Source organism: Mytilus edulis, chromosome 9, assembly GCF_963676685.1.
Source record: "Mytilus edulis chromosome 9, xbMytEdul2.2, whole genome shotgun sequence".
NCBI classification, from domain to species: domain Eukaryota; kingdom Metazoa; phylum Mollusca; class Bivalvia; order Mytilida; family Mytilidae; genus Mytilus; species Mytilus edulis.
Genome location: NC_092352.1, coordinates 45,833,900 through 45,856,715, shown reverse-complemented (window position 1 = coordinate 45,856,715; position 22,816 = coordinate 45,833,900). Strand labels below are relative to the sequence as shown.

General features: G+C 31.5%; 1 long non-coding RNA gene across 1 annotated transcript; it reads right to left on the bottom strand.

Moving 5' to 3' along the window:
* Nucleotides 1-12,960: 12,960 nt before the first annotated feature.
* LOC139488486 (uncharacterized) lies at nt 12,961-15,864 on the bottom strand. Its single transcript, XR_011656013.1, has 3 exons — nt 15,634-15,864; nt 14,204-14,305; nt 12,961-13,492 (listed from the first exon to the last, which is right to left on the bottom strand). It is a non-coding gene; the product is annotated as an uncharacterized lncRNA (long non-coding RNA).
* Nucleotides 15,865-22,816: the final 6,952 nt, after the last annotated feature.

The window sequence follows — 22,816 nt, the reverse complement described above, 5'->3', positions numbered from 1 at the left end:
TAAATACTAAGGTTTTTCTACCTTAGATCACCTTAGCTGTATTTGCAAAACATTTCGGAATTATGGTCCTCAATGCTCTTCAACTTCGTACTTATTTGACCTTTTTAACCTTTTAGGTTTCGAGCGTCACTGATGAGTCATTTGTAGACGAAACGCGCGTCTGTCGTAAATGTCACCGAAGAGGCATTTGTAGACGAAACGCACGACTGGCGTACATACAAAATTTTATCCTGGTATCTATGATGAGTTGATTTATTCACTATTAAATATTCTTTTTCCTCCTGTTTAGGTCTGTTGTCCATAAGCATTATTAAATTGCGAAAATAAAGGGAAAGATATCAAAAAGGACATTCAAACTTTTGAGTCGGTAAAAACTAACAACTAAAATTCAAAACGGCAAATTCAAAAGCTCAAATACATTAAACGAATGGCCAACAACTGTCATATTCCTGACTTGGTATAGGCATTTTCATAATACCAAAGGGCTGCATTGTTGTCTGACATGATTCTGTTGGCCAAAAGAAAACCCTGTTTCTTGACATTTTTTAAAGTTTAACTATACAATTTCAATATATCAATGCAGTATTCCGACATTAAGTTTCAACTGAATAGACTGGTTTATGGTTACTGAAGATATTAATGTAGATAGAAAGTGCCTTTAGCTGACCTTTAACTTTTGCTCCATAAAACTATGTAAATCAATATTTTATAAACTAATAACAGTTCAATAGAAAAACTGCCCTAAACATTCATAGGATAAACAGGGGAAATTTTCCGTTTGTGCTTTCATTCAAAACGTGTGTGTTACATTTTAATGTTATTATTAAAACCAGTATATTCAGTTACAACTTAATATCGGAATACTTCATCGATATACTGTAATGTATATCATTTTAATGTTGTGTTACAATTTAGTGTTGTGTCGTAGTTCTCCTCTTATATTTGATACGTTTCCCTCAGTTTTAATTTGTTACCTGGATTTGTTTTGTTTTTTTCTCAATCGATTAATGAATTTCGAACAGCAGTATACTACTGCCTTTATTTGACACGTTTGAATGAAAGTACAAACGGTAAATGAATACGACAATGAAGATATACCCCATCATTTACTTGTAACTTGTAACAGATCGCAATGTTAAAAAAAGAGAACCAGTGACGTGACTGTAGATAAAAGAAATGTCCAATACCTATATCACAATGAAATTGATATACATTTGTAAATCGGTCTTTGACCCCCTGGGCGACGAGCCATCTGTTGAATAATGACCAGATTAATCAACAATGCTGACATAGAATCAAGATTTGTCTTTGCTACTATTCTATTCTATGACATGAATATTTTCTCTATTCATTTCGGTTCCATTTCGTTGTTTTTATTTTTGACGAAAAATACAAATATAGGAAAATTTAAATTTATACGGCAAAATGGAAGAGATAAAGTCGTGTTATTGTTATATACTAATTATAAAAATGTCATACTTAACAAAGTTGACTAAAATGGCTAGAAGATAAACATGAGAAACGCCAAGCAAGATTTTAAATAACCATATCTTTGTGATTACAAAATACCTTTTCATGCCATGTCTACTAAAAATAAAAGGGTATGCTTTTATCTAGTTGAACTACCTTTCTGTACATGCTTGAAATTTCCCTGTTCATGTGTTAAGTGGAATACTTCGATATATTTTAATATAGATATCCGACAGAGAAGCGCCCGCTTTGAAAAAAAAGTCAAAACCAAACACAAAACAAATTTTTCAACAGCTTTAAACTAGTTTGATTTCTTTTTAAATTCTAAGGGACTAACATTTACTAGTATACATATTTTTTAAGGGGCCAGATGAAGGACGCCTACGGGTGCGGGAGTTTCTTGCTACATTGAAGACCCATTGGTGGCCTTCGGCTGTTGTCTGCTCTATGGTCGGGTTGTTGTCGCTTTGACACATTCCCCATTCCCTTTCTCAATTTCAACGTTCCTAATTCGAAGATATAAATGAGATATTTTAGAACATTTTTTTTAATTAGTATTAAATGAGAATAAATGTTCAATATTTTTTAACTTGTACTTGTTAGTAATTTTCAATGATATAAGAATAATGCAGTCGCACTCTAAGTAGTATGCACTTTGCATTTAAGACAAAATCCATATAGAAATGTTATTTTTCATAAGCGAAATTAGTCTATGATCTATGAGGCACAATCTTATTTGTTATGAAAAATCAGTAGGTTTAACTTCAATTTATGATCTTATTTATAAGTTATTTTATAAGTTGAAACGGTAATTTGAAGTCTATTCTGATATTTATCCAGGTTATATGAGGTCTTTTCTGATATGTATCCAGATTATTATAGTCTGTTTAGATATGCGTTCAGTATATTACGTCCTTTCGTCTGAGTCTCTAATACTGTTTGTCATTTTGAGCTACGTTATTCAATAAGTAATCAGTTTCAGTAAATATGATCAAAGAACTAATATTTCATACTACAAAAATGAGAAGATATTTGGTTTTATTGACAATGCGATGTCTATGCACCAGAGAGTAATGTAACTATTACATAATACAAACAAGAATGCATTAGGAGGAAAGTAAGTATAGACATGATTCATTCTAAAGGCGGATTTAAATCAGACCGAAAAACATTCGTGAGCATATTCATTTTACTATTGTCGTGTGAGATAATTGTGAATTAAAAGGAGACATCAACGACACAGAAGTAACCTCAAGCCAACAAAAAGGTTTCATCAGTATATCAGTATCTATAAAATATGTTCAGTTATACCTTGCCAGAGTAATAAAAAAACATAAATATACAAAGACAAATACTAAAAAACAATATAATACGTACTTAAGATGATAAACAATGTCAGTACCTAGCATCTATACTTCACACCATTATACATTATGTGTGAAGTTGATACGCAATATTTATTAACAAGATCTTGCAATCTTCCGATGATTTTAATTTAGATAAGGAAGGGGAGATGCTCTTGTACATAAACCTGGTTCATCAACTTTCTGATCAGACACATGTGACGTTTATATATAAGTCTGAGTAGCAGCTGTATGCTCTTGAATATCGAATGGATTGACAAATATTTATCTCATATGCAGGTGAAGTTGGTATATCTGCTCTAAAGTGCAGACCTTGTTGATACTTCTTCACTATCAAATTCACAAATAAAACATGAGGGTCTTGAATTTCAGACGCTTTTAATCATCTTAATTATGTTTTACAGTTGTGTTTTATTTGTCTTTTTATATATTTAACCTTTACTTTTCAGTCCATTTTTATTAATAACCTTTTTTGCGTGGATAGTTATTTAAACATATAGCCATTGTGTTTATTTGCATTGGTAATATTTGAATTGTGTCTTTCATTCTGGATTATGTGCTTTGTCTTTATGTCATTTTGTTTTTCTTTGTTGACACAATTATTCTAGTTTCATAGTAATTTAGATTTTAACACAGTGTTGACTGCTGTTCTCCAATATTTGACATGTTTTTTGCTATTATGTCTGTTTGTTTTCGTCACACATCGGTGCGACTGCAATACAAGTTAGATGTTTAGGTAGCTGTAAAACCAAGTTTGATTGTCTACATTTTCTACATTTCCTCAGTATCATCCAGACATATTTACTCAAACCTCAAATTTGGAGGTCCGTGACGACGTATACTTATTTTCTAATGCCACCCTGAACAAAACATAATTTCTTTGTTGTTGTGAATAATATGTCTGCATGTACATAAATTGAATACTTGCAAATTTATATACTCCTTATATGGATTTTGTTTTACAGTTATCTTCTGATATTTACTACTTTAATTTTCTTCAATCGATATGTTTGTGTATTGTAATCCCATTTGTAACTTTTGTTCTTCTATAAAGCAATGTAAAAAACACTGTTGATGTCACTATAGAGCTAGGTACATGTATTGGTGGAAGGCCAACTATTACGGTATTTGTGACATTTCTTGGTCTACTATATTTTATTTTGTGTTGATATATATTTAATTTAATTTTGGATGTAACGCGTCTTCTGATTAGCTGACGTCGTTTTGTTTATCATATCATAGACACAGTTTTGCCATGTGACCATGACGTCATCAACGTTTTTTCATGATTTACGCCGGTTTGAAATGGAATTTAGAATTAAATTATAAGAAATAACTGTAAAAATTTTTGTCAGTCTATTCGAAATAACACAAACAATGTGGTGCACACTGTTAAATAACCCGCTACTCGCGTTATTCAGTGTACACCCCATTTTTTAATGTTATTTCTTTAAAAATATTACAGTCATTCCTTAAGTACATATACGTTTGTAGCATGCGTTGATGCACAGGGGTAGTATCATTTACAGGATATATTAGGGAATATTTCAGCTTTGTAAACTGCTGGTAAGAATCGTCTTAAATTTGAGATAAAGAACAGAAACAATTAACGATGTTCCGATGACTGTTCTGTGAACTGGTGCATGTAGGTGTTACGTTGTACGATTATCTTCTCCAGTTCCATTGTTTTTAAAATATAGTTTCATTGGAAATAGTTAATCTTGCTTTTAAATAATTAACAATCAAAGTATCATTTCATATATGACCAAAGATAATCTGTTTATAGCTATTTTACCTATGACGACGTTGAAGCTGACATTGACAACTGCGTGCGCGTCCTTAGTTTAGCGATAATTTTCCATACCATTCTATTGTGATGAGAAAGGAAATTATCATTCACTATGATCAAACGAAAATTTTGTAAAATAGCGATAATTCTTTTTTGATAACCCAAAAAGTATCAGATTTACTTGCTTTTGGTTAGACAAGGTCACCTACCTTCTCTTATTAATTTTCTAATAACTTTGATTTATCTTTTTCGATTTTCTCTCTTCTTAGACAGCATAAAATATTGTACTAGTTTCAAATCTTAAAGACATAATTTTACCAGTTTTATAGGTTTTTTCGTTACATCAGTTAGTTATTATATAATTGACCGTTAAGATTATTTTTCTTATATTATAGCAATAACGTTTCATAGTTTAACCCAGTTTATCCAGACTGATATTACAAGATGACAACTAATGTGTTATTTTAAGAAAGAAGATTATTTTTCTCAACTTGTTGTATAAACAAAATACAATCACGACGACGACCTTATGTCAATAAACAAAGTACACTTCTCATAACATATTATATTAAGTAAGTAAACATAGGAATATTCCAGACAATGTAGTTCAGTATTTCCTCTGTAACCAAATGCCAAAGAATGCAAACAAATAATTGGTAAAACGAGGTTAGCTACGTTTGTCGTAAACTATTTGTACAAAACTTTTTTAATAGGCATGCACAGATAAAAAGTGGTGTAATCAATTAATTGTAGATTTTCGTTTTAGTCTCAATTTCAGTCTTGCAAAAAGCCCGGTGCCTAACCTTGAACTTCTTTCGTAGTAAATATTTTGCATTAGAAAATAAGCTATAAAAAAGAAGATGAGGTATGATTTCCAATGAGACAACTGTCCACAAGAGACCAAAATAACACAGACATTAACAACTATAGGTCACTGTACGGCCTTCAACAATGAGCAAAGCCCATACCGCATAGTCAGCTATAAAAGGCCCCGATTAGTTGTACAAATAATAATATTAAGTTTTTGGGACATCTACTTTTGCTCTCTAAAAAACATAGTATAAAATTTAAAATAAGAAGGTGTATCATAATTGTAGATGATAAAGTTGTTTTTCCGGGACCAAATAAGAAACTGACTATGGTAGCGATAGTAACATTTCTATTGGGTTTAAATTTTCTGACAGAAATATACCTTAACTATATGAAAATTTGAACGGAAAACATAAATACACCCAAGAATGCTCATGAATAACAAGATTACATTTAGGTAACAATAGCACAACCCATATATGGTCATTACTAGAAGATATGTCCTCTAGATTTTGAAGTAGCCATTCATCTTAACAGAAAGGGAACCATCATCGCTGTGACTGTAGACGAAATAAATGTTATCATTATTCTCATAAGAAAATCAGATTAATAGTATTTCCTAGGTTACGTTTTCTGTACAATAACGGATAGATTTTCGGTATTATGCCGTATACGTTTTTGTTATGAGATAGGATAATTATGGTTGTGGTATAAAATGCGTTAAGCTTTCAGTTCAATATATGTTATGTTTGAAATGATTTTTCATTAATATTTAAACCACTTGCGACACGTACAGCTTAGAAAAAAACTAGTTTCTGTAATTGAGAGAAGCCTGATTGTCAATAGAGAATCAACGATTGTCAGTAGGAAACGTGGCTATGCACGTCAATTAAATCTGAACTCGAACCCACCATTCACGTGCGTGGTTCTAACTCGCATTATAACTTCTTACATGCTAGTGGTTCTTTATATGCATTAATTAGACCTCGCGGCTATGATAAGACTATGATAAAAGTACACTAGATAATAAAATCCTAAGTGCAAACCAATCAATAATAAAGTAAACATTATCAAAGAAAGCTCAGGGTATATAAACGAAGAACCAAAGCACATACCTTGATGATTATAAATCATGTCTTCTACACTATAATAAGTATATGTATGTAATAGACTGTGGACGTACTCGTGTATGTATGTAATAAACTGTTGACGTACTCGTGTATTAATGTTAAAAGTTCAAATTGAGTGCAAATGATATTAATGCCATTTAATTTTGACAAAAAGTACTGGATACTTTTATGTTTGTATCTGGCCATGGTCACGTCAATTGCCAATATTAAGAAAAAAAGACCAAATGGTAAATATAAATTCTAGCTTTCTTTTTTACTTATTTTAGCTCTTTCCCATCTTACTGGGAATTCATTTTCTTCTTTAAACACCAATTGCCGTAGATTTCATTTCGGTATCATGGTATTGTTCCTCATTCTTCCACCGCATGACGACAACCGTGTTCAGTTTAGTTTTAATTCTTTAAAAATATCTTTGAAAGATAACGAAAGCATATTTTCTATTTTTATTAAAAAAAAACTACTTGAAAAGATACATATCGAATGTGCTAGCTTTCGATTTATCGAGTTCACCTACTTTCTCTCATTCTTTTTATTTATGAACATTCTAAGTACTATCTTAAACAATAATTTTTAAAAATACCTGCGCCTTACTACGAATAATGTTTCAATAAGCTCAAAATCTTGCATAGATGTAGTGATATTTGTCAAATAATGTGTTCTCAATTTTCCTTGCATCAGTGAATAAGTTTTAAATTACCGTCAATTGTCATGAATATATAAATAGTGTTCACTGTTTTTCCATTATTACTTATTCATTTTATCCAGACACATATTTCAAGATGTCAAATATTATGTTATTTTGAGAGAAAATTGTTAAGCTTAATTTGCTGCAAAACTAGATACCATCACGACGTCGCCGTTATAACAATAAATAAAGCATAACATACCTATATACATAAGTAAAAGGGGAATATTCCAGACAAATTTATGGATAATTTTTGTCTCAAGGTTATCCGATAGAGGCTATCAAACGTACATGTATGTGCATAACCCTACAGTTAAGCGATGATAAGAGCTAGATAATCCACATATAATTTTATATAAGTATTAACTATTGTAAACATTTTCTACTGGAAAAATGTCAGTTATCCTTGACCTTATACTTGCAGTATATTGATTGGCTTTAAATGATGAGGTCATCTGGAGAAATACTTTTGATGTAAACATTGCTGTCTGACCGGATTCTTCTAACCAAAAGAAAACTCTGTCTATAGATGAAGCTTTAAAGCTCAATACAGTATTTATACATGTAGTTATTGCTTTATTTTTAAGAATTCTATTTAGAGTAAGTACTGAAACTTAATCAAATTTAAACTTGTTGTCGTCTATAATAAACATACTGTATAAAATAATCGAAACTTGTATTTTCTAAACATTTCAGTGGAAATTGAAAGCAACATATAAAGCTTATGATCAACGAGGACATGTTTGACCTTTTTAATAATATATCAGTCCAGATATGACCATAACTATAAATTGCACTATCTTAAATGGAAAGTTACAACTTGATGAAAAATTTGAAAAGAACATAACATCTGTGATGTTATTCTTTATGATTGAAAATCTAAACTCATTTGTCACAAGGAAATCGATATACATTTGTAGACCGGTCTTTGACCTATCAAAGGAGTTCTCATCTGTTGAGTAATGAGCAGAATGAAAAGTCGTATATAAATATAATCAATATATATCTATAATTATGATAATAGTACAGTCCTTGGATGGTGTTAACTTCCCACTAACACCATACACCATTACACCATTACACCATTCACCATACACTATAACACCATACACTTTGTGCCATTACACCATGCACGTTACACCATTGCACCATACACCTTACAAATTACACCATACATGTCATAATACAATTAAATTTCAAAGAAAGCGTGCGACTACAATTTTTTTTTATTTATTTCAAAAAACGAGGTGTGATCACAAATTTGTAAATTAATGTACAAAATTAAAAATCAGTTCTTATGAATAGTTGGATAGATTTAAATGTCGTACATCATTCATTCACACCATTCTCGATCGCGCGTTACACCATAACACCATTCCCCTTACACCATACACTATATCACAATACACCTTTTACCATTGCACCATATGCCATACCCCATAACATCATACACGTTTTTTGAGACGTTTACACCATATAAAGGCTGTAGTATAGGTCTAAGAAAGTGACAAGACTTTTTTTATTCCCTGTGAAATATCATCTCCACTTCATGGTCTTTATTTCAGCTTCGAAATCAGAGCTAACCCACACACACAAAAAACCGAAAAAATAGGCTAGATTTATAAGATAATTGAAAATGTCCTGCTTAAGCTATTCGACTGCATTTAGCTGTTTGACTTTATTAGGCTTTTTGGTTAAAAACAAAACGCAAATTAACTTAGCTGATGGAGATACCGAACTTGCATCATTTTTGTGAAAATATTTTTCTATTATATCTTATTCAAATCGGAAGAGCAAGTTTCAACTTCTTTTACTGCTATTCCTTACATTCTAGAATAATATCTTGATAAAATATCTAAAGAAAACAAAATTGTAAAAATACACTAACAGAGCTCTGAGGAAAATAATAAAAGAGAGGACTGAATAAAAACTGACATATTTAAACATAAGACTATTTATTTGTTTTTAATTTGAGGTATTGAATTCATTTTAATCTTTCAATTGGATTGGATAAATAAATGAGATTGTATACTACTGTAGTTATTTTGTGATGGAAACAATTATAAAATTGTTAATCGTATGTTATATAAAGTACGTTCAAATCATATAAGAATAATGCAATCGTACACTCTACAGTATGCATTTATCATTTTAGACTCAATTCACATAAAAACAGTAATTGTAAGAAACTGAATATGTCTCTGATATTTTAAGCACAATCATAACTATTATCAGGACGATAAGCAACATTATCTTACCTCCTTTAGATTTATAATAAGAGATATGATTGGTTAAAGGCCTACACGTGGTGACTATGTATATTTGAGGTGTCCTAAAAAATATAGTGTTAGCAACCATACATGGTTAGTTACAATATGGGGTAAGTAAGGAGTTACTTCCCTTTCAAATAAAAAATGATGCCATAACCCTTTATAAAAAAACAAAAACAAAAAAAAACACGCAGTTGAGGAAAAATCTGAAAGGATTCAACAGACGAAGAAATTGATGATGAAAGGGTGAAATAAGTTCATAAAACATAATAAAAGCTAACAAGTTGTTATTGTTGGCATAACGGGGTTACTTCCCTTTAAAACAAAAAAGAAATCAGAAACGATTCAACAGACGAAGTAATTAAAATACATATAATGAACAATTGAAATTAATTCATAAAACAAATTTAAAGCTAAAAGTTGCTATTGTTGGCATTTGTTTTTTTGTACAGACAAATGGAAGTAGGATCTTAATGCTAAGTATTGAAGACTTGATCACTGTGATAGGCCGCTAGTCAAAATGCCACATTTGAAGATAGTCGGTAAGATAAATTCATTATACGGTGTGCTAGTGACCTATATTGAATTTAATGACCCCATATATATCGTATTAGGTCACTAACACACCATATAACTAATATTATATTGTTTCTTTCAAAATACATTATTATATAATTATTAAAAACGTATAGTGAAGTCTTTTCTGATACGCATTTGATGTCTTTTGATTTTAAATATTTTCCATGAAAAATCAGACCATTAAAATACATTTTACTTCTGAAGTATAATAATGGTAATTTAAAAGTAGATAACAAAAGCACGAGTTAACAAACAATATATGTACTCTAACATTTAACCAAGTAATTGTGCAGTTAATAAACAAAGAATCAAAGTACTTATCTTGATGTTAGATATAATGCCATCTTAACTTTTTCAAATGTATATAATCTAGTATGCTAATGATGTACTTGTGTTGTACTATTGAAATATTAAGCAAAGATATCGATGTCATTTAGTTATGCAATAAGTAATGAATATATTGTGTTTCGTATCTGATCATGGTCACGTCAACGACCAGGATTAGATGACAAGTAGACCCAATGCATCTTATTTATGTAGAAGTCAATGAATACTTAAAGTAGTTAGTTGGCAGAGTAAGGTGCAGAAGAGTATATCAATACTTGATTATACAATAATCAACTATTACAACTATTACAAGAAAAACAACTTTATTGCCAACAATACTGGCACACATTACTATAACTTCGTCTTTAATTTGACAATCAAAACTGACAAGTTTTGTTGATAAATATTTCAATATAAAGAAGATATATCGGTTTTGCACAGGGACAAATATCGTTAAATACCTTTTGTTTACATAAATTGAATATTTCGCAAATAAATGCCTCCAGTACTTACATGTTACTTGTCTACCTGTGCATCAAATGTGTGCGCATAACCATGTGCTATAACAACTGGTGTTCTTGGACGTCAGGCGTCATGCAGGTAAGTATGAGCTAATGCTGGGTGTTGAAGACTTCGGCATTGAATGTGCGATCAAGAACTATGACGTTGAAAACGATGTAACAAGTTTTGTTAACTGACGCTTGTAGGGATTATGTGTCATAACAATACCTCATATCTCTTCTTTCCCCCTCAAAGGAACATAAATATAAGTTTATATATACAGATGGGTGCAGTTCTAACCTGTACAGTAAGTTAACTTGATAACCAGTCATTTGGACTGGTCAAAGTTAACCTGTGACCAAATTTAGGACTGCTCTGACCAGTCCTAGGACCAAAATCTAGTTAACTTGAAAAGCGGACTTGGTCCTAGGACTGTTTTTATGTCTGCCAAAAAGTTAACTTCGAAACAGGTCCGCTATTGATATAAGTTAACTTCGAACCAGTCCTGCCGTAAAGTTAACATAAGTTAACTTCGAAACCAGTCCTGCCATTAAGTTAACATAAGTTAACTTCGGGACCAGTCCTGCCACAAAGTTAACTTTTGCTTTGACATATCCGATCGAAACCAGACCTGTTCCCAAGTTAACTTTTGACTGGTCTGCTCAACACTAAGTTAACTTGTAACCAGGACCGCTCTACATCGATTTTTTAAAAATATTTTTTAATATCTTTGTTTCGTAGTATAAACATCGAAAATAAAGTAAAACTAATTACTTCCGTTATATAAACAAGATTTAATACAAATATTTGAAAATAAAGTTCGCATAAAACCTTGCTTGAAACACAAATTTATCTGTGATCTGCCAATCTATAAATTAAAAAACGATCTTGGTTACAATGATAACGGTCACTGAATATATATTCCAATACCTATCAAATACAACCATATTCCCAGTAAACAATCCAACGTTGGCACAACGTAATTTGTGACGTAATTTATTACCATCATAAAACGTTGTAACAACGTCACAGCACAACTATAAATGTCCCTTGTCCTCATTTAATTGATAGAATCAATGCAATTCCATTGAAGAAGCATGTAAACAGGGTTTTTATTTTTTCTTTTGACCCGTTTTAAGTTGTAAATTTTTCTATGTGGGAAAGACGGACAATTGTTGATATGTACTCTATTTCCAAACTGCCAGCTGTATATGAAATTGTCAAAAAGTTGGGTTTTTTTTAATCTTTTTGGCAGGTTTCAGGTTTCAGTGTGAAATGTATAAATATCTAGTTTTCCCAAAAATAGTTGTTTAAAGTTTATAAAGTCTTAAGTTTTTAACTTTTGCAATACTGAAGTACAAGAATTACACATTTCCATTTAACAAAAATTCACCTTTTCTTTCTTTTAACACATAATACTTTTCGAAAAAAGGAAATTTTGTATGATGGCCAATAAGACAACCCTCTATCCTAAAATCAAATATTGATGATGTTAGCAATTATAGGTACATGTACAGCCTTCAACATGACATCTTGGTACATGCTTCAAATTCTGAATGTTTAGTGTTTCAGTGGCCTAGAATACAGATTTCACTATGATGGCGGAAATGCTAGAATGAAGGTTTCACTTTGACGACGGAAAACCATTTTTAATGAATTATTCAGAAATACAACAAACTACCACATTTACCTTAACATTTACTGAAAATTCATTCAGCTGGATTCACTACACGATTACAAGCTAGGAAAATCGGCCCAAAATCTGACTGTCTAATTCATAAATATATATATTCTACACAATTCATACACACTTCTAAAAATATCCCAAATGAAGAAAATACCTGAAATTCAATTCAACTAACTATTGCTTTTTTCCATTGACCAACTAGAGATAGTATAAAAAAGAAGATGTGGTATGATTGCCAATGAGACAACTGTCCACAAGAGACCAAAATGATAGACCTATCCAACAGTTTAGACTTCTTTTTTCTTACAATGTACATGTAGCTACATGAACCAATAAAAACAATAATAGTTTGTTTCTGAATTTTTAATTTTTATTCCAAATTTTAGTCTTGTGTTGGTTGTATACATTGTACATGTCATTCCAAATGTTGGTTTTCTGCCCTCTAATCAGCTGGGCAATTTGCGCAATTGTTTCTGCATACATGTAGTTGGTATTGGTAATGTATCCTACTCTAGCTCAGTCAATATAGTACACTGGATATGTAGGATGGCTTGTTTCGAAGCTAAGACATTTTCACATTTATGTGGTTAAATTTTCGGAATACGAAGTGCAATTTTTTTTCACACAACAATTTCTTTGAAAATTTAAAACTTTGAATACATAAAAAAACTCCATAGTTTTTACATATTTATACTATGATCCTCTACTTTCCAGATCAACACAAATGGTAAAGCTCAGTCACTTGTTAAAAATGAAACATGTTCAATATCACTTCAGAGACAATTTTTGTTTACACACAACTTTTGATGACGCATTAGTTCCTCATTTGGAGGCGCATTAGGAATATTGACCCAGCTGGTCTTGTGTTGGTTTCAGATCTCTGAAAAAAAAATCATAAATTATAAAATACAAAAAAATAAATTGATCCCAACTTATGAATTACAGCAGTTCTTAAAAATTATCCTGTGTTTAAACATAATCAATATTTTTTCTATTGCTGGTCCTATAATAAACTCCCTTTGCATTTTGGTGTTTCATACACAACCACCCCCAAATAAAATTTAAGAAAAGAGCTTTCCCTGGGGGAGAGGGGACATAATATTTTCTGGAGCAACCAGTGGTTATTCTACAAATAATTAATAAAGGAAGTTTGGTTTCACAATATTGTCATTTTTCAATTAATTTAAGATATGCAAAGGATTCTACCTTAATAAATTTAGCATGTACATCGATACAACAAGACCTCATAGCATATGCCAATGAACGCAATCTATAAAATCAACAAATTATAATTTGATAAATAAAATTAATATAAAAAGAATGTGTCCATGAGCCACAAATGATCAAGATTATCAAACTTGATTTAAAGGACATATCTAGAGAACAGTAAACCAGATGCTCTTCAAATTCAAACTCTGCGTTTTATGATAATAAGCGTTGTGTATTGGTTGCATAACATGTGGTTAAGGCAAACGTTAGATAACAAAATCCAATTTTGAGTTCAATGTACATGTATGTACGTACAGTACAAGAGTTATATATATCACTCAGTTAAGGAGGACAGAAAAAGAGCTGATCAACTGATGTTTACCTTTTTAAAATCTTGGTCCAAATTTTTGATCTGGTGCATGCTTAACTGTTACATGGTTACTGCAATGATTTCCCCAACCTCAGACACATTGGATACAAGACTCTGGAAAAAAAATATGTTCAATTATCTTTTATATTCTTCTGTCTGTTTCATATAAAAAAGAAGATGTGGTATGATTGCCAATGAGACAACTCTTTACAAGAGACCAAAATGACACAGAAATTAACATTTATAGGTAACCGTACGGCCTTTAACAATGAGCAAAGCCCATACCGCATAGCCAGCTATGAAAGGCCCGAAATGACAATTTGAAACAATTCAAACGAGAAAAATCACCGCCTTATTTATATAAAAAAAATGTTAGTCCAACAAATCTTTAGAACAAAGTGACAAATTTAAATGCATTCCAAAATTCATATGTTTTATGATTGATTACAACATTGTTTCTGATCACATATTTAGTGATTGTACATGTAGCTCGTCATTGATAAACATGTAGATTTCATACTATAAATTGTACAGCAAAAAAGATGTCCCTATGTACTGTTTTTAACACCTGTAAACTAGGTTTTACCCTGAAAACAAGAAAATTTTACCTAACTTTCAAGGCTAGATCCTAGTCTAAATCATTATGACACTTTCAAGACTTGGAAGGCTGTTTTTTTATTTTTTCGTCTTCCTACAACGACCTAATCCTATTACGACAACTGTGATGGCTATCTTAATTTTTTTCTGTGACGCCTATATTTTACAACATCTTTATTGGCACAATTGTCTATTTCCATGTCAGACCCAGTGATACAATGATTGATCGTTTGTTGCTCAACATCCAGTGGCAAATATTTCATGCATGTTAGCGACGACCCCCAGTGATATATGCAGCATTATCATTAATAGGCCGAGTTGGTAATATGCCAAGTTTGAAATGTGCGGAGTTTGTAATGGACCCAGATATCTAAAGTGCTGAGATGTTTAGCTTCACATTTTCTGATATTGATAACATGGATAAGACTTTTATGCTTCAATGATTATCAAAAAATAACAGAGCAAAAGACACTTGTAGCCTTAATATATAGGGATAGTAGCTCTTGTCACAGATAGAAAACAAATACTTGTGGCTGTGCACCCCTCCCTCTTTTTTTTACTTTCTACAGTTATTACTTATTTTTAATTGCATATATCTTCAGTAACAACACAAGTTAATCAAGCAATTTGATAAATGGATTCAAATAACACACATTATGGCTTAAATATCTTGTATCAGTGCAATATATTGACAGTATAAGAAAAAGTATCATATTTCAACACGGTCACGTATAACAGACTTGAAAGAGGCGCGCAACACGGTAACAGCTGTTTTATTTTCATCAATCAAAATTGGTTTTTATCATGGAGAACCTATTTGGTGTAATGTGCAATCATTGTTTTACCTTTTTCTTTGTTCTGGAATCTGGATTAAGCTAAATTTCCACTGCAAATTCCTCACTGTTTTCAAAAATCAAGCGGCAAAAGTGCGCATGCTCAGACTTTTCATAGTATGCAGCGGTAAAACCCGAGTACTGCTGAACGTTACACTAATCAAATCGTGAAAAACGATTATGAAATCCAAGTGATAAATGATGACAAAATTTTAATGATATATTAAACAATAAATATTCATATAAAATATATATATTAGAACATTAAAATTGGATTTGTAATATTTTCTTTGACATCTTGATGCAAATTATGTCTGCGGGAAAAAAAGGGGGAGTTTTTTTTTTAAATCGAAAAAATCGTAAATATATTCTAGTGAAGGTGAATGATCGATATATCCAGGAATACTCATTATGACATACCCCAAAAATTCGTCCCATAAAACCAGATTTTTACAATGTATTCACTACGTTCTTATAATGTCGATACGACCGGATTATGACAGTTATAAGCACGTTGTCACAACGTAATAAAATGTTACGTCCTGACAAGGTACTAAATTTACGTGAATCCGACGTAATTTTATAACGTCATCTGTACGTCTGCATCCAACGTTGGATTTTTACGTTCCCACAACGTTGGTACGACGTAAACTCACGACATGACGTTCAGACGACCATTAACCGACGTCGGGAGTACGTCGTGTGTTTACTGGGTTTGCACTTTATTTATATGTATATCTATGAAAGGACGTATTTTAGAGGAAAGCATCATTTTAACACATGACTACAAATTTTTGTTCGCATAAATTTAGGGTGCCAGCATGTCCTCCTTTTATTCAAAATATTGATGCATAAAAAAATTTAGTTACGTTTTGATACCTCATGCTGACTTGTACAACAAAATTATTTGACCGTGTTGACCAAAACTGACCATGTGTGCACTTTTATTTATAAATCTATATACTTGCATAGTAAATCAGCCATATTTTTTCAAAGAGGTAGAGCCAATATGCCGGCGATTTGTTTCATTCGATTAGATAGGTAAATCATGTTTTAAATAGCCCGATAGATGTTAATTATAGTACACGAAAATACGTCACATCATCTATTTTCATACCTTGAACAGGTATTCCTACAAAAACAAGGCCAAGGCTATTGATTTTTTAATATTGATTTTATTTTATTATTAACATCCTTTATGCAAGGTGCCATACCACGTAACTTGCCAAGGAGCCAAATAACACCGAACAAATTCAAATCGTGATTTTCTCATTCTAAATATATGTATATCTGTATTTTTCCTGGTCTTTTAATGTTTTATCGTCTATAAGATAAGATAAGATACTACATGTATATATTTTAACCGGAGAACATCTTACCGTCAGTTGGTCATATATCACCCTGTGTTACTTACACATGTTATATTGCCTTTTCTGTCATTTTAACAAATCGGACCTTCGTTGTGATACAGATGCAACAGCTTCTTGATATTTTACCTACAATCACGATGTGTAGTCTAATTTATTGTTCTGTTGTGTTGTTTTATTTTCTGATGACATAGGTACCGGTGTAGGGACGGTGGTAAAAATTTCAGTACTAGTATCTAAACAGTTTGTGAATTGGCGACAAAATTGTTGTTGACTGCATTTGTTACATATAATACCATGTTTAAAAAAAGGTTTCGAAAAATAGTTTGTGTTGTTTTGAAACTTGTATACAATGGCCTTATTGTAAGTTATGTGTATATAACACCCGTAACATGTAGGTTTCATTGCTATAGAATTAATTCTCGTGTTATTGGTTATGTACAGGCCCCTACATCAGTTTGACGGCAGTTGTTCCTTGAATATATGTAATAAATGTAAACACATGAATAGCCTATTCCCGGAAAGTAAGTCAAGAGTATGGACAGTCTAGAAATGCACATAATAAGCGATACATTATTTTTTTCTTTGATATATGTAAAATGATATACTAGTAAACTATATAGTCAAAATGAACTAGAATGACTCTATGAATTAAGCAAACATCCGAAAAATATGATAGAAACATTAAAATTTAATATAACAACACAAAAAATGCAAATATTCTGAGCGAGATTCGAACCCTTTCTTTAAAACTATCATTTATTAGAAGTTTTGTGCTCTACTAATGGAGCTACGGCGATGCTTACACATATGTTTCTTATTAAGAAACTATATCGGTACAATTTATCGATTTTACAATTTTTTCTTTAAAAAGTTTTTTTTTTTATGTAATAAGGACACACTAAACCAATTTCATTTTTGAGGGAACAAGTAGTATGAATAACAACAGTCATAAAAAGCATAACTTTTTTTTGGTTTGAAATGTCCTTCTGAGGGGATTCCCTGTTTTTCTCACATAAAAACACCTGAAAATCCGCATATTGGACTTTCATCCTTTTTTAGGGTTAAATTAACTTTTGATCACACATATCATAATATATATAAATCGAGATATTGATCAAAAAGCATTTTTATTTTTTGTTTTTATAGTAAATTTTATTCTTTCGGCACTTTTTGAAATTGGCCCTTCTGTGAAAAAAATCATCGGCAAATTGGCCCTACCTCTTTTTGTTCGCATAAATTTAGGGTGCCAGCATGTGCTCCTTTTATTCAAAATTTTGATACGTAACAAAATTTCAGTAGTTTTGATACCTCTTGCTGACTTGTGCAACAAAATTATTTGACCGTGTTGAACAAAACTGACCATCTGTACACTTTTTTTATAAATCTATATACCCGCATAGTGAATCAGCCATATTTTTTCAAATTTTTGTTCGCATAAATTTAGGGTGACAGCATGTCCTCCTTTTATTCAAAATTTTGATACGTAACAAAATTTCAGTAGTTTTGATACCTCATACTGACTTGTACAACAAAATTATTTGACTGCATCAACTAAAACTGACCATATGTGCACTTGAATTTGTAAATCTATATACCAGCATAGTAAATCAGCCATATTTGTTATGTCAGGATTCAATGTATATTACAATGGACAGCAATATTGCTATACAATACCAACAATTTTTTGTTTGCATAAATTTAGGGTGCCAGCATATGTCCTCCTTTTATTCATAATATTGATACGTAACAAAATTTCAGTAGTTTTGATACCTCTTCCTGACTTGTGCAACAAAATTATTTGACCGGGTTGACCAAAACTGACCATGTGTGCACTTTTTTTTATAAATCTATATACCCGCATAGTAAATCAGCCATATTTTTTCAATTTTTTGTTTCGCATAAATTTAGAGTGCCAGCATGTCCTCCTTTTATTCAAAATTTTGATACGTAACAAAATTTCAGTAGTTTTGATACCTCATATTGACTTGTACAACAAAATTATTTGACTGCATTAACTAAAACTGACCATATGTGCACTTTAATTTGTAAATCTATATACCAGTATAGTAAATCAGCCATATGTGTTATGTCAGGATTCAATGCACATTGTATATTACAATGGACAACAATATTGCTATACAATAACAACAATTTTTTGTTTGCATAAATTTAGGGTGCCAGCATATGTCCTCCTTTTATTCATAATATTGATACGTAACAAAATTTCAGTAGTTTTGATACCTCTTGCTGACTTGTGCAACAAAATTATTTGACCATGTTGACCAAAACTGACCATGTGTGCACTTTTTTTTATAAATCTATATACCTGCATAGTAAATCAGCCATACTTTTTCAAATTTTTGTTCGCATAAATTTAGAGTGCCAGCATGTTCTCCTTTTATTCAAAATTTTGATACGTAACAAAATTTCAGTAGTTTTGTTACCTCATAATGACTTGTACAACAAAATTATTTGACTGCATCAACTAAAACTGACCATATGTGCACTTTAATTTGTAAATCTATATACCAGTATAGTAAATTACCCATATTTGTTATGTCAGGATTCAATGTACATTGTATATTACAATGGACAACAATATTGCTATACAATAACAACAATTTTTTGTTTGCATAAATTTAGGGTGCCAGCATATGTCTTCCTTTTATTCAAAATATTGGTACGTAACAAAATTTCAGTAGTTTTGATACCTCTTGCTGACTTGTGCAACAAAATTATTTGACCGTGTTGACCAAAACTGAACATGTGAGCACTTTTATTCATAAATTTATATACCAGCATACTAAATCAGCAAATTTTTTCAAATTTTTGTTTGCATAAATTCAGGGTGCCTTCATGTCCTCCTTTTATTCGAAATTTTGATACGTAACAAAATTTCAGTAGTTTTGATACCTCATGCTGACTTGTACAACAAAATTATTTGACTGCATCAACTAAAACTGACAATTTGTGCACTTTGATTTCTAAATCTATATACCAGCATAGTTATTCAGCCATATTTTTTTATGTCAGGATTCAATGTATAATACAATGGACAGCAATATTGTAATACAATAACAACAAATTTTTGTTCGCATAAATTAAGGGTGACAGCATGTCATCCTATTATTCAAAATATTAATACGTAACAAAATTACAGTAGTTTTGATACCTCATGCTGACCATGCTGACTTGTCCGGCAAAATTATTTGACCGCATCAACTTAAACTGACCATATGTGCACTTTAATTTGTAAATCTATATACCCGCATAGTAAATCAGCCATATTTTTTATGTCAGGATTCAATGTATAATACAATTGACAGCAATATTGCAGTACAATAACAACATATTTGTGTTCGCATAAATTTAGGGTGCCAGCATGTCCTCCTTTAATTCAAAATATTGATACGTAACAAAATTTCAGTAGTTTTGATACCTCATGCTGACCATGTAGACTTGTACAACAAAATTATTTAACCGCATCAACTAAAACTGACCATATGTACACTTTAATTTGTAAAGTTATATACCTGTATAGTAAATCAGCCATATTTTTTGTGTTAGGATTCAATGTACAATACAATGGACAGCAATATTGCAATACAATAACAACAAATTTGTGTTCGCATACATTTAGGGTGCTAGAATGTCCTCCTTTTATTCAAAATATTGAAACGTATCAAAATTACAGTGTTTTGATACCTCATGCTGACTTGTACAACTAAATATTTTGAGCGCTTCCACCAAAACTGACCATATGTGCACTTAAATTTGTAAATCTATATACCATATATACCCGCATAGTAATTCAGCCATATTTTTGTTGTCAGGATTCAATGTTTAATACAATGGATTGCAATATTGCAATACATTGAATAACCAGCTGATAACAACAAATTTTTGTTTCGCATACATTTAGGATGCCAGCATGTCCTCCTTATATTCAAAATATTGATACGTAACAAAATTTTAATAGTTTTCAAAGGCCTTCTTGGGAAGAACAATGCGAATGTTGTTTATACATATTTTAATAAAGCTCAAGTCTGATATGAAAAGTTGCAAAAACGATAACATTTCATAAGCAGAGATGTCCCCAGGTCTGGTCAATAGCAGACTTGTCCACAGGTCTGGTCAGAAGCAGACCTGTCCACAGGTCTGGTCAGAAGCAGACCTGTCCACAGGTCTGGTCAGGAGCAGACCTGTCCAAATGTCTGGTCTGGGGCAGACCTGTCCTCAGGACTGGTCAAAAGCAGACTTGTCCACAGGTCTGGTTTGGAACAGACCCGTCGATAGGTCTGCAGCAGTCATAAAAAAGCGGACCGTAGGTCTGGTCCACCGTAGACGAAGTTAACTTGCTTGTCTGCTTAAAAATTCTCAAGTTAACTTAAAAAGCAGTCAACAAGTTAACTCTAAGTTAACTTTTGTCAAGGTTAGGACCGCACCCATCTGTATATATATTAATGGTTAAAGGCTATGGAAGTATATTATCAATTGTACCGCAATTAATAAATACCAGGTTAAACAAGTTTACATACCCTCTCATATTCATTATTTTCAGTAACGTTTAACAATTTTCGTTCGTATAAAAAGCGTAAACGATTTAACTAGCATCAGTGCTATTAATCCTTCGACAACATGTTATAAAGGATGTTTACTGCATGAATGATTTATTGTAAAATTGACTATTAAGATTAGTTTTCTTGTATATAAATAGTATTGTATAGTTTTACCGTGGATGCCTATTCATTTTATCCAGACACTTATGTCATGATGACAATTTTATAATGTTACTTTCTGAGAAAAGAAAATGTTCTTTATTTGATAAAAAAAATTTACGAGTACCACAACGACGACGACGTTATAATAACAATGAAATAAACTATGGTATACATATATATAGATATTATGTAAAAGGAAAATATTCCAGACAACAGATTTGGCCATTTTTGTATCAGTGTAATCTGAAGTCAGATCCGTCATTCGTAAACTGCACGTACGTGTAAAGCCTAACAGTTATCCAAAAACAAGATAGATAATATATATATATATATATAATTATATACATGGATTTTTGGGTCAAATTTTCGTCTGACAAAATGTCTCTGTCCATTGCCTTATTTCGATAGCACTTTTATCAACTTGAAATGATGAGATCAGTATTGAGTAATGAGGTCAGTTTCGAGTGATGAGGTCAATTCTGAGTGCTGAGGTCAGTTATATACTATAAGTGATTGCTCATCTTTATTTGCTGCATAGAATAACAAAGGTGTACATGGCTGTGTGACAAGATTCTCCAGACCAAAAATAAACAGTGTTTATTGATGAATCTTCATGTTCAACTATATCTTTTCACGTATCAACACAGGAAAAACACATGAACAAAATGTAGTAGCATCTGAATAATCTAGTTTTTTTTTTGTAGAGTTGACAGGAGTTGACCTTTAATGACCCTATACCTGTCCCTCCATATCAAAAATATAGAATCGATATTTATATAGGCTAATCATATAAACAATTCAATAGAGAGAAAAAAAATAATGCAAAAAGAATTCTGAGGAAATTATAATACGTTTTTAAATGATAATAGAATATACCCTCGTCATTTGTACATAACACTTCACCATGACAGAAAGAGAATCATTACATTAGTAACGGGACTGTAGATTGAAAAAAAAATCCCTTTATCACAAGAAGATTCATATGCATATGTTTATAGGACTTTGACCTTCCATTTGATGAGCCATCTGTCGAAAATAGTATACTAAACAACAATTCATACATATAATCAAGATGTTTATAACACTATTTTAGTTTGGTTTGTA